Source organism: Balaenoptera acutorostrata, chromosome 8 (assembly GCF_949987535.1).
Source record: "Balaenoptera acutorostrata chromosome 8, mBalAcu1.1, whole genome shotgun sequence".
Taxonomy (NCBI): Eukaryota; Metazoa; Chordata; class Mammalia; order Artiodactyla; family Balaenopteridae; genus Balaenoptera; species Balaenoptera acutorostrata.
In genome coordinates, this window is record NC_080071.1 from 108187081 (window position 1) to 108200019 (window position 12939).

Here is a 12939-nt window from a genome sequence, read left to right on the forward strand (position 1 = left end):
CTGTGTCTAACAGATTTCCCAAGTGCTTCTGAGGCCACCAGCGTTGGAGAGCTGCCTCAGGTCCACCTCCTAGCTGATTTCCTGCTCCGCTCCTCCACAGAGCACGTCTCTCCTGCTGGTAAAGGCAGGGCTCTGTTGTGAACAGAGGCCTGTTGTGCAGAGAGAGTGAATTGTGTAGCCGCGCCCTTCCTAACGTGGAGTAGCTGGGTTCATTCTGTGAACAATAAGCCAGTCTTTCTAAGAGTTTGAACTGCATAGAAACAGCTCCTTCTCTGAAGTCTGCGTTTTATTTAAGTTCTGGTAAGTCATAGAATTCTCCAGATCCAAGCCATGTCCTGCTCAGCCTTTGGTTGCCTCTGGGGTGGCAAACAGACCTCTCGTCCCAGTAGCAACAGCCATCGTAGACTGAACACCCACCATCTGCCAGGCACTAGGCTGGGTGCTGTAGGAGTACTTTTGTGAGGTCTTATGTCAACATTTAAAGGTAGATGGTGTTTTCATTTCATAACGAGAGGAAGCTGAAGCTTCATTAGAGCACTTGAGTAACGTGTCCATGGTCACACAGCTGCAGAGTAGCAGAGTTTGGCTCTTGGATTCTTCAGCTTCCTTTCCACTTATCTCTGTTTTTTTCCAGCACAGGTTATTCTTCCTGCGTGGAAGGTCACTGGGCTGCCTTGGGGGAGAGTCTGCTTCCAGCATCCGGCAGCATCTGGAGAGGCCTCTTCACTGGTCAGGAAGGATGTAGAGATGCAAGCTTCCCACTAAGGTTTCCATGAGCGTTAGTCAGATCTGGGGACCTACAGTCCATTTTGGATTTGAGTCCCTGATTTGAAATCTACCCTTGGGCAATCCAGACTCCTAAAGACTTTATAGAAACTGTTTTTTTTTTCTTTTTATTGTGGTAAAATGTATATTATATAAAATATGCCATTGTAACCATTTTTAAGTATATAATTCAGTGGCATTAATGACATTCACATTGGATAACAGTCACCACAATCTGCTTCCAACTCTTTCCCATCACCCCAAACAGAAACTCTGTAACTATTAGGCAGTAAATCCCTGTTCGTCCCTCTTCCTCAGCCCCTGGTAACTTCTAATCTTCTAGTTCTATGAATTTGCCTATTCTAGATATTTCATATAAATGGAATAATATATGTCCTTTTACGACTGGTTTATTTCCCTTAACGTAATGTTTTCAAGGTTCATTTATGTTGTAGTCTGTGTCAGAATGTTATTCCTTTTTAATTGCTGAATAATATTCTGTTGTATGGATATTGTACATTTTATTTATCCTTTATCTGCTGATGGAACTTGGGTTGTTTCCACTTTCTGACTGTTGTGACTAATGCTGTAATGTATGTTGGTTTACAAATTTCTGTTTGAGTCTTTTTTTCAATTCTAGGTATATACCTAGGAGTAGAGTTACTGGATCATGTGGTAATTCCATGTTTAGCTTTTTGAGGAACTGCCAGACTTTTTCCACAGTGGCTGTACATTTTTACATTCCCAACAGCATCGTACAAGGGTTTCAGTTTCTCCACATCCTTGTCAACACTTGTTATCTTCTCTTTGTTTTTGTTGTTTAAAATTATAGCCATCCTAGTAGATGTGAAGTAGTATCTCACTGTGGTTTTGATTTGCATTTCCCTAATGACTAAGATGTTGAGCATCTTTTCTTGTGCTTATTGGCTATTTGTATATCTTCTTTGGAGAAATATCCATGTATCTGTGCAAGTCCTTTGCCCATTTTATTTTTTTAGATTGAAGTATAGTTAATTTACAATGTTATGTTAGTTTCTGGTATACAGCAAAGTGATTCAGTTATACATATATATATTTTCATATTCTTTTCCATTATTGCTTATTACAAGATATTGAATATAGTTCCCTATGCAATACAGTAGGACCTTGTTGTTGTCCTTTGCCCATTTTTAAATTGGATTGTGTGTCTTTTTGTTTTTGAGTTTTAGGAGTTCTTACATATTCTGAATACTAAACTCTTATCAGATATATGATTTGCAGATATTTTCTCCCATTCTATAGGTTGTCTTTTTTTTTTTTTTTTTTTAATTATTTTTTGCCTGTGTTGGGTCTTTGTTGCTCCGCGCGGGCTTTCTCTACCTGCGGTGCGGGGGCTACTCTTCATTGAGGTGAGCGGGCTTCTCATTGTGGTGGCTTCTCTTGTTGCGGAGCACGGGCTGTAGACGCGTGGGCTTCATTAGTTGCAGCACGGGGGCTCAGTAGTTGTGGCTCACGGGCTTAGTTGCTCCGTGGCATGTGGGATCTTCCCAGACCAGGGCTCGAACCCGTGTCCCCTGCATTGGCAGGCGGATTCTTAACCACTGTGCCACCAGGGAAGCCCCTATAGGTTGTCTTTTCACTTTCTTGATAACGTATGTTCTTTGCTGCACAGAAGTTTTTAATTTTGATGAAGTCCAATTAATGTATTTTTTCTTTTGCTGCTTATGCTTTTAGTGTCATATCTAAGGCTCTATTGCCAAATCTAAGGTCTTGGCGATTTACTCTCGTGTTTTCTTCTTAGAGTTTTATAGATCTAGCTCTTCCATTGAGGTTGTTGACTCATTTTGAGTTAGTTTGTATAAATAGTGTGAGATAGGGCTCTAACTTCGTTGTTTTGGATGTGGATGTCCAGTTGTCCCAGCACCATTTGTGGAAGACTAATGATGACTGTACTTATCTTCTGTATCGCTCAGTTGGCGTTTATGTTTTGCTTTGGGTTTTTGACTTCACCGCCTGCCCTCCTCAACCTCAACACCCTCCCACCCTGCCTTGTTTTCTTCCCTTGAGACAGGATTCATGGATGTTGCGTGTGTATTGCAGCTTTGCTACTTGACGTGTAAGATACACTTAGTAAATGTGAGTTCCCTTTCTTTAGATTTTGTATAGTTACTTTTAAGTCTCCTGTGTTCGGATATAGATTATAAGGACCTTAAGAGTAGACTATATATCTCTGTTTTTCAATTTCCAACCTTCTTTGGTCCCCCATTCACTCTAGTGCCCAGTCCAGTACTGTGTAAGTGATGTGCTTAACTTTTATTGACTGAATTGTGAAGCTAAACATAGATCTTTGTGAATATATTTGGGTAATTGCAGAAAATTATTCTTTTTTTTGAGCAGGTGGGGTTGTACCACGCAGCTTGTGGGATCTTAGTTCCCCAACCAGGGACTGAGCCAGGGCCCACGGCAGTGAAAGGGCCAAGTCTTAACTACTGGACCGCCGGGGAATTCCCAGAAAATTATTCTTAAAAGAATAATGATCAGTATATTATAAGGTTCTTTAAGATTTTAAGTTCAGGTCCTTTTAAGTCATTTTCCCAAATGTGGGGATTGATAATAGTATTGGGCCTTTCAAATGCCTTAGGAATTTTTTTGTATGTGACATTAGCTATATGGATAAATGTCAGTTAGGCTGCATAATATGGTGTTCATTTCATGGATGATTAAAACATTTTTAACTTGTTATTTAAGATTATGATGAGTTTTAAATTGGGAATTTTACTCATTTTAGGTGTGATTTTGCTCTTTTTTTAAAAATAAATTTATTTATTTATTTTTGGCGGCGTTGGGTCTTCGTTGCTGCGCGTGGGCTTTCTCTAGTTGTGGCGAGCGGGGGCTACTCTTCGTTGCGGTGCGCGGGCTTCTCGTTGTGGTGGCTTCTCATTGTTGCAGAGCACAGGCTCTAGAGTGCGGGGGCTGCAGTAGTTGTGGCACGTGGGCTCAGTAGTTGTGGCTCGCGGGCTCTAGAGCGCAGGCTCAGTAGTTGTCGTGCATGGGTTTAGTTGCTCCGCGGCATGTGGGATCTTCCTGGACCAGGGCTCGAACCCATGTCCCCGGCATTGGCAGGTGGATTCTTAACCCCTGCGCCACCAGGGAAGTCCCAACAAATGCTTTTAATTTCAAAAATTATTTTGAATTTGTATACGATGAGTGTATATTACTTTTCTAACGAGAGAATTAAGTATCATTAGAAAATCTTCTTTTGCCTAGAAATCTGAAAAGTTAACTAGTGGACAAGTATCTGATCTTTCTCTCTGGGTCCGTATTATCAGATTTCCCTCCATCACACTCTTTAGTGTTCAGTAGGGTCTAATGTTACTTGTCCTAAGTGATCAGAACTCCCTTGGGAGTCCATTTTGTAATCTGCCATCCAGATATCAGGGAGGGGAAGGCTCATTTTAAAGTTTGGCCTTTGGTGTTTCGTTTTCCAGTAAGTTTTGACTCCTAAGTAGGTATTCCTTAGCATCTGTTATAAACACTTATCATGAGATACTGGTTATTCATAGGGGAGGGAGGCAGGTAGCAAGGAGAGATGCTATTTTCTTTTGCTACCTCTGGCCTTATTTATGGAGAATTTGGGCCTGGTATGTATCTAAATCTAAGGCTATATCTTTGTCTAAAAAGTTTGACTTAAGAAGTATTTTTATCACTTAATAGATCGCCCTCCAGACATAGGATCCCATTCTGAGGAGGGTGGCCCTTTCAAAAGAAATGCTCTCCTGCCACGCTCTTGATGCGGGCTGACGGGGTGGTACTTTAGCCTGTTGCTGATTGAACTCGCCTGTTGGTAGCCATTGCCTGCGGCCTGTGACTGCGTTTATAAAGTGAACACGATGGGAAAAGCTTTTCTTACTCTCATTCACTTCAGAATTTGGAGTAGATTTCGGAAATTGCCACAGAAGCATTTGTTTAGACAGTGTGACAGTATTTAGCCAGATTGTGTAGTAATGGTTTTGTGGAATCATGAAAGCGTGACTAAGCCCTGGAAGGTGGGGCACACCTTATAGTCATTTGCTCGCTAGATCTGTTTTGGGGTGGCGTGGGTGACCGGAGGGGACACAGAAAGTGTGTACATAGGTGTTCATGAGAAATGGACCCAAAACACTGAAAGCCCTTAAGGAAAACCACTGCCGTTAAAATGAGAGAGTTATTCTGGGGTGTATCTGGGTAATTAGTAGAGAATGCACTATGTACTCTGGTGAGAATCTTCAACAAACTTTACTGTTGGGCCTGAGGACAGAGAGCAGGGCTGTCAGCCCTGTTCCCAGAGAGCTCCGCCCCCAAGGAAGCGGGACGAGCAAGGAGACAGGAGTCCCCTGGTGAGTGTGCTGAGTTCAGTGTGGAAGGCTGAGGCGGGAAGGGCTTCTCATCTGGCAGTGGCGAAGGATGTGTCCCTTCCTGTTTTCGTCGGAAGGATGTGAAGCCCTGAGCAGGTCCGCAGCCCCCTGGCTGTACACTCTGGGGCCTGGCTCTTGCCTTCCATTTATGAGAGAGCTATGTTGGCTGGAGACCGAGCTTGTGACAGGGGACAAGGAGCCTGACTCTTGGCCATGTTAACCCCACGGTCTAATGTTGTCAAGTGGCCAAGAAAGCAACCTAGCTGAGAGAAGGCTGAAACTAACCTCCCACAGAGAACCCTGGGTCTTAATGAAATCCGGACTCTTCTGTTTTACTGGAATCATCAACTGATCAGTAATTCCGTTTTGGAATTTTGGGGGTGGGGTTAGACGTTATGCTTTTGGGAAATTGGTTGCTATTGAGATTGCATATGGATAGTTATGACATTATTAAACTTATGTAATTTTTATTGTAGTCACAAGCTTATTACATGCATGATTGGCTGTAGAAACTTTTTTAAAGCGTACCTCAGGGGTATTCTTGTGGGCCTGAAGGTTCCTTTCATCTTGTTTAAGTTACCTAGAAAGGAGAGATAGAACTGCTAGTTAAATGCATTAAAATTTTTAAATTATAAAATATTTATTTTTTGAACAGTTAATACATACACATGATTTAAAGATTAGGTTCCCTCCTCTGCTGTCTGCCATCTACCCTTCCCTAGAGACACTAATGTTATTAATTATATGTATGAAAAAGTGCGTATACATATATGCCTTCCCCCACTCTCCTTTCTTGCACAGATAGTAGACTACTGAATTTTGATTTTTGCTTTTTTTTTTTTTTACTTAATATATCTTGGAAATCAGTCTATGTCAGTATCAATACATTAAAGGCTTCTTCATAGTTTTTTGAAAATGAAGAGTATGGCTGAATAGTATGCCATTGTATGGCATACCATAATTTACCCAGCCCTCTACTAAGGAACATTTAGTTTTTTCCAGTCTTTTGCATTTATAAAACTATGCTGTAAAGAATAATCCTATAATAATTTATTTTGCATGTGTATGAATGAATTCCTGTAAGTCGACCTTTTGGATTGAACGTTATGTGTCATTAAAATTTTGAGAGATATTGCCGAATTACCCATCTTAGAGGTTTTAACAAAACCCGGCTGGTGATAAGAGAATCCTCTAGTTAGTACACTTAAAAATGTAATTTTATAGACACGTATGACCTAAAAGTAATTTTGTAGACCTGTATGACTCTGTCTTGTGTTATTTTTGAATTAAAACATGGCTGTAGTTCAGTGATCAAAAACTAATCAAGCACTTTTCTTCTCATTACTTGTGTGTTTTTGTTTTTTGCGTGTCTTTGATTTTGCAGGAATTCCGTGGCTGGAAGAGCTTCAGAAATACACTTTGCTTCCCTATAGGTGTTACCAGTGCTGCCTGCTAGAGATGAGTATACTAGCGATGGACAATTTGCTGAAGAACTAGCTTTTTAAATGTTTTTCGGTTCTTTGTAGTAACTGATGATGTCTGTGGCTTCAGGATTACAGTTCTTTTTGACTTTACAAATAACTTTCTGTTATTTATTGGATGCAATATGCTTATACTAGAAAGAATATGAACATCTTAATGTTTTGAAATGTGTATTTCCTTTGACTAGATACTGTATGTACATGGTTAAAAAAGTTTAAAAGGTGCCCAAGGACAGAGAGTGAAATGTAAGCCTTCCTCCACCCTTTTTATCCTTCTTCCACATCCCATTCCCAGAGGCAGCGCTGCTTCTAGCTTCTTGACTGGTCTTCCAGATAATCTGTGCGTGTGCAGGCTGGCGGCATTGCTCTGTTAGGACCCCTGTTATTTTTTATTTTTTTTAACATCTTTATTGGAGTATAATTGCTTTACAATGGTGTGTTAGTTTCTGCTTTATAACAAAGTGAATCAGTTATACACTGTTATTTTTAACATTTTTTTTCTTTTTTAATTTTTTTTGAAGTGTAGTTGATTTACAGTGCTGTGTTAGTTTCTGGTGTACAGCAAAGTGATACAGTTACACATATATTTTTCATATACTTTTCATTACGGTTTATTACAGGCTATTTAATATAGTTCCCTGTGCTATACAGTAGGTCCTTATTGTTTATTTTATATATAGTACTGTGTATCTGTTAATCCCAAACTCCTAATTCATCCCTCCCCCACCACCTTTCCCCTTTGGTAACTGTAAGTTTGTTCTCTGTGTCTGTGAGTCTGTTTCTGTTTTGTAAATAAGTTCATTTGTGTCATATTTTAGATTCCACATATAAGTGATATCATATGGTATTTGTCTTTCTCTTTCTGACTTACTTCACTTAGTATGATCATCTCTAGGTCCATCCCTGTTGCTGCAAATGGCATTATTTCATTCTTTTTTCGGCTGAGTAGTATTTCATTGTATATATGTACCACATTTTCTTTACCCATTCATCTGTTGATGGACATTTAGGTTGCTTCCACGCCTTGGCTATTGTAAACAGTGCTGCTATGAACATTGGGGTGCATATATCTTTTCAAATTAGAGTTTTTGTCTTTTCCGAATATATGCCCAGGAGTGGGATTGCTGGATCATATGGTTAATTCTATTTTTAGTTTTTTAAGGAACCTCCATACTGTTTTCCACAGTGGCTGCACCAGTTTACATTTCCAGCAGCACTGTAAGAGGCTTCCCTTTTCTCCACACCGGCATTTATTATTTGTAGACTCTTTGATGATGGCCATTCTGACCGGTGTGAGGTGATATCTCGTTGTAGTTTTGATTTGCATTTCTCTGATAATTAGCGATATTGAGCATCTTTTCATGTGCCTATTGGCCATCTTTATGTCTTCTTTGGAGAAATGTCTGTTTAGGTCTTCTGGCTGTTTTTTGATTGGGTTGTTTGTTTTTTTGTTATTGAGTTGTAAGAGCTGTTTGTATATTTTGGGTATTAACCCCTTTTTGGTCGTATTGTTTGCAGATATTTCCTCGCATTCTGTGGGTTGTCTTTTCATTTTGTTTATGGTTTCCTTTGCTGTGCAAAAGCTTGTAAGTTTGATTAGGTCCCATTTGTTTATTTTTGTTTTTATTTCTGTTGTCTTGGAAGCCTGATGTAAGAAAACATTGCTACGATTTATGTCAGAAAACGTTTTGCCATGTACTCTTCTAGGAGTTTTATGATGTCATGTCTTATATTTAAGTTTTTAGTTTGTGTGTATGGTGTGAGGGAGTGTTACAGCTTCATTGATTTACATGCGTCTGTCCAGCTTTCCCAGCACCACTTGTTGAAGAGACTGTCTTTTCTCCATTGTATATTCTTACCTCTTTTGTCGAAGATTAATTAACTATAGGTGTGTGGGTTTATTTCTGGGTTTAACATGTATTTTTAAAAATTATATAAATAGGACATTTTCATTGTAGAAAATAGAGTGTTAATGCTTTGGTATGTTTCTTTCCATACTTTTTCTATGTACCAAGAATATAAGTGACTACTTTTTATTTTACAAACAAAAAGGACGTCAGAAACATGGAGTTTTCTAGTTTGCTTTTTTCACTAAACTGATTGTAGATATTTTTCCAGGGCAATAAGAACACATTTTTACTTTGATTTTCAATGATTGCGTGGTATGCTATTGTTTGGATGTACTGTAATTTCTTTCCAAATTTCCTGTTCTTGAACACTTATTTTTATTAAAAAGTCTTTTTCACGAAAGCTGCAGTGAACAACTTTATATATACATTTTAGAATACTTAACAAATTATTTCCTTAGATGAATTCTTAGATTTGGACCTATTGGATCAAGACATATTTAAAGGTTATTGATAGAGGTTTCCAAATTGCCCTAGATAGTTATGAATTTTATTCTCATCAGCAGTGTAGTAAAATGTGTATTTGATTATGTTCAATTACATTCTTTTTTAAAAAAAATAATTAATTTTTTGCTACGTTGTGTCTTTGTTGCTGCACGCGGGCTTTCTCTAGTTGCAGCGAGCGGGGGCTGCTCTTCGTTGCAGTGCACGGGCTTCTCATTGTGGTGACTTGTCTTGTTGCGGAGCACAGGCTCTAGGTGCGTGGGCTCAGTAGTTGTGGCACGTGGGCTCAGTAGTTGTGGCTCGCGGGCTCAGTAGTTGTGGCTCGCGGGCTCTAGAGTGCAGGCTCAGTAGTGTGGCGCACAGGCTTAGTTGCTCCGTGGTATGTGGGATCTTCCTAGACCAGGGCTCAAACCCGTGTCCCCTGCATTGGCAGGTGGATTCTTAACCACTGCGCCACCAGGGACGTCCTCAATTACATTCTTAAGTGATTTTTTTTGTTTAAATGTAGCACTAGAGTCAGGTTTTTAGGCATTTTAAAGAAAACCATGTTAGTGATGAGTAGGAATAAGTCAGTGTTGGAAAAATATTGAGTTTGGAAATGGAGCATCATCTGTATGTACAACATCATCTGTATGTACAGTTCAGTACATACTAATATAGGCAAGGCACAGATCTCTTTTTGTGCTTTTCTTTTGGATTTTTTTTTCCTGAATCCATAAAATATGAATGTAAAAAGGTTATTATAGTAATAGCAGTGTTCTGTTATAGTTGATCTGAGAAATATAGCAAAATTTCCCTAGCTGTTACGTGTAAGCTTAGTAGAGTACAGATTTAAAGTCTATATGCTTGAAATCTGGTTGAATGATGGGTGGGTAGGAAGCCGTATGTGAAGTTGTGTTTTCAGTGTCCTTGTCATTGCCCAGCTGATGTTGCAAATTATTTTTCTCTGCCAGGTCACTTGCACTGCACTGAAAGGATTTGAAGCTAACCCTAATAAGACTCAATGAATAAATGAATCTCTAAAGTGCTCATCTCAGTTTTCTTTCTTCAGCAAGCACAGGATTCCTTATCATTGAAGGCTCTGTGACTGTAGGTCTTCGCAGTCCGTCAGATTCTGCGTCTTCAGTCTGAATCTTTCTGGAGCAAGGAATAGAAGCAAGGGAAATGATTTGGGCGTGAGAGACAGTAGCAGAGCATGTGTTTTCATGGCAGTGCATGCCTAAGACAGAGCTTTACCCAGGGGTGACCTTATGTTTATTTCATCGATGTAGTCTTTCCTTTTTCTGTCTACTAAGGAGTCATCAGAAAAGTAGCTAATCTTCCAGGAAAGTACCTTGATGTACTGTTGGAATAGATCCTTCACTTGTCTTTCCCTCCCCAGTGGACCTGGAATTCGTTGACAGATTGGCTGGCACATTAGGTATTTAAGGAACTTTAGGAAACTAGGACCAAGAGCATATCCACATCATGTACATCTCTTCACTTTTTTCCTCTTTTCATTTTGGCATAAGTATAGATTCACAAGAAGAGGCAAAAATAGTACAGAGAGTTTCTCTTCACCATTCACCTAGTTTCCCCCAATGGTTATATGTTACCCTTTTTCTTCTCTCTCTTTCCTGTTTTTTTTTTTTTTTATAAAGTGAATCACTACATTTTTTTTTTTTTAATTTATTTATTTATTTATTTATTTTTGGCTGTGTTGGGTCTTCGTTTCTGTGCGAGGGCTTTCTCTAGTTGCGGCAAGCGGGCGCCACTCTTCATCGCAGTGCGCGGGCCTCTCACTATCGCGGCCTCTCTTGTTGCGGAGCACAGGCTCCAGACGCACAGGCTCAGTAGTTGTGGCGCACGGGCCTAGTTGCTCCGCGGCATGTGGGATTCTCCCAGACCAGGGCTCGAACCCGTGTCCTCTGCATCGGCAGGCAGACTCTCAACCACTGCGCCACCAGGGAAGCCCTCTTTCCTGTTTTTGATCAGCCCTTTGGCATCTGTGGGAAATACTGAGCTCTCTGAGCTAACGATTGCTGATTGCTCTCCTAGGTTCACTTCTGGGGGTGCATATGGTTCTTCCTCTTCCTTTGTTCCTTGTTTCTGGAGCCCCTGCTTAGTATGTGTGCTGTGCCAGGACAGGTTGCTTCTCTCTGTTCAGGCTCTTCTGCTCTTATTTTGGGAATATTAAGTGTGGTGGATGTATCCTTCCTGTGTAGGTCTTTTTCCTAAGTTATATATACTCAGGTCTGAAGTACTGAGACTTGTGTGTATTCTTGGTGAGAAGCAGCAGCTGTGACTTGGTGGAAATAGCCCTGGATTTGGAATTAGAAGCCCAGGTTCAAATATTGATTCTGTTTCGTACTTGTTGTGTGACCCTGGAAGTTACTTTGCTTCTGAATCTGTGAAATAGGCATGACAGTAACGATCTTACAGAGGTTTTGTGGGGGAATAAAGAAGGTGGCATTTTTATAATCACTTAGTGCATTGGAAAGCGCTATTTCAAATGTGAAGTACCTATGCTTATTGTAAATTGCTGAAATGAAACCCAAATTTTAAACCACTGCTGCAGTACTTCTTAGCTTGACTTCTTTATTCAGTAAAAGAGAAAAACTCTGTGCTTTTATATCCCAAGCTTCTTACACCTTCTGTCTTCACATTGAATAACCCATACTTAATAAGGTTTTCTTTTTTTCCACTGTGTGTAACCCAGCTCCCTTGGGAAACTTGGGATAGCCATGTCAGCTGTCATGCTATCAAATGACATATCAAATGCTCTGCTCTCTTCTTATTTACCTAAGTCTGGAGATTTTATGTTTCAGAAACCTGTTAGAAAATCTCTCGTATGGGTATATATGCTCTTTTCTGCTTACCTTTTTAGTAGGTTTCACTCTTAGAAACCAGCCCTTAATATGGTGCTAGAAACTGAGATTTTTATTTTTAAAGGGGAGACGTGATTTTTTTTATATACATGTATAAATATATATATGGAATAAGTAGTCAGTATAAAAGTGGGGGATAATATGAAAAATTTAAGATGTCCATAACTGGCAATTTTTTTCTTAAATGTGATCTAGTTGCCGATAGACTCTTTTAAATCATTAAGGGACAGATATCTGTAGAACAGCACACCCAATAACAGTGAATACACATTGTTCTCAAGGGCATGTGAAACATTCTCCAGGATAGATTATATGTTATGCCATAAAACAAGACTCAATAAATTTAAAAGGATGGAAATGGTTCAGAGTGTGCTCTGACCACAATGGAATGAAATTAGATATCAGTAACAGAGGGAAATTGGGAAATTCACAAATATGTGGAAATTAACCAACACACTCCTAAGTCACTAATGGGTAAAAGAGGAAATCACAAGGAAAATTAGAAAATAGTCTGAGATGACTGAAAACAGAAACACAACATAACATGGTGGTAATGGTTGCACAATAATGTGAATGTACTTAATGCCACTGAGCTGTACACTTAAAAGTGGTTAAAATAGTAAATTTTATGTATGTTTTTCCACAATTAAAAGAAGAACCCTGCCATTCATTCATTGTTCAACAATAAATATTTAGCACCTACTATGCTCCATGCACAAAATTAAACAACGTACCATAACCTTGGGGATGCAATAAAAGCAGTGCTCAGAGGGAAATTTATAGCTATAAATGCTTATATGAAAAAAGAAGAAAGATCTTAAATCAGTAATGTAAAAAACTTCCATCTTAAGAAACTGGTAAGAGAGCAAACTAATCCAAAAGCAAGCAGAAGGAAGAAAAAATAAATACTAAATTAGAAAAAAATGAACTAGAGAAAAAAGCAGAAATCAACAGATTAAGAATTGAAAAGATCAACAAAATTGACAAAACTTAAGCTAGTCAAGCTAGTCTGACCAAGAAAAACAAGGACAAGACTGAAATTAATAAAATCAGGTATGAAAGAGAGGACATTACTACTGACCTTACAGAAATAAAAAGGAAT

The 12939-nt window shown here is 39.2% G+C and overlaps 1 protein-coding gene across 2 annotated transcripts in view; it reads left to right on the forward strand.

Moving 5' to 3' along the window:
• CLASP1 (cytoplasmic linker associated protein 1) overlaps positions 1–12939 on the forward strand; it is a 264971-nt gene that overhangs the window by 7204 nt on the left and 244828 nt on the right. Inside the window, exon 2 of one of the 2 annotated variants that reach the window (XM_057550862.1) lies at positions 635–729. The exons of the other annotated variant lie outside the window; for it this stretch is intronic. The gene's annotated coding sequence lies outside the window, so the exon portion shown is untranslated. The remainder of the gene's footprint in view (positions 1–634; positions 730–12939) is intronic. 2 annotated transcript variants of the gene reach the window in all.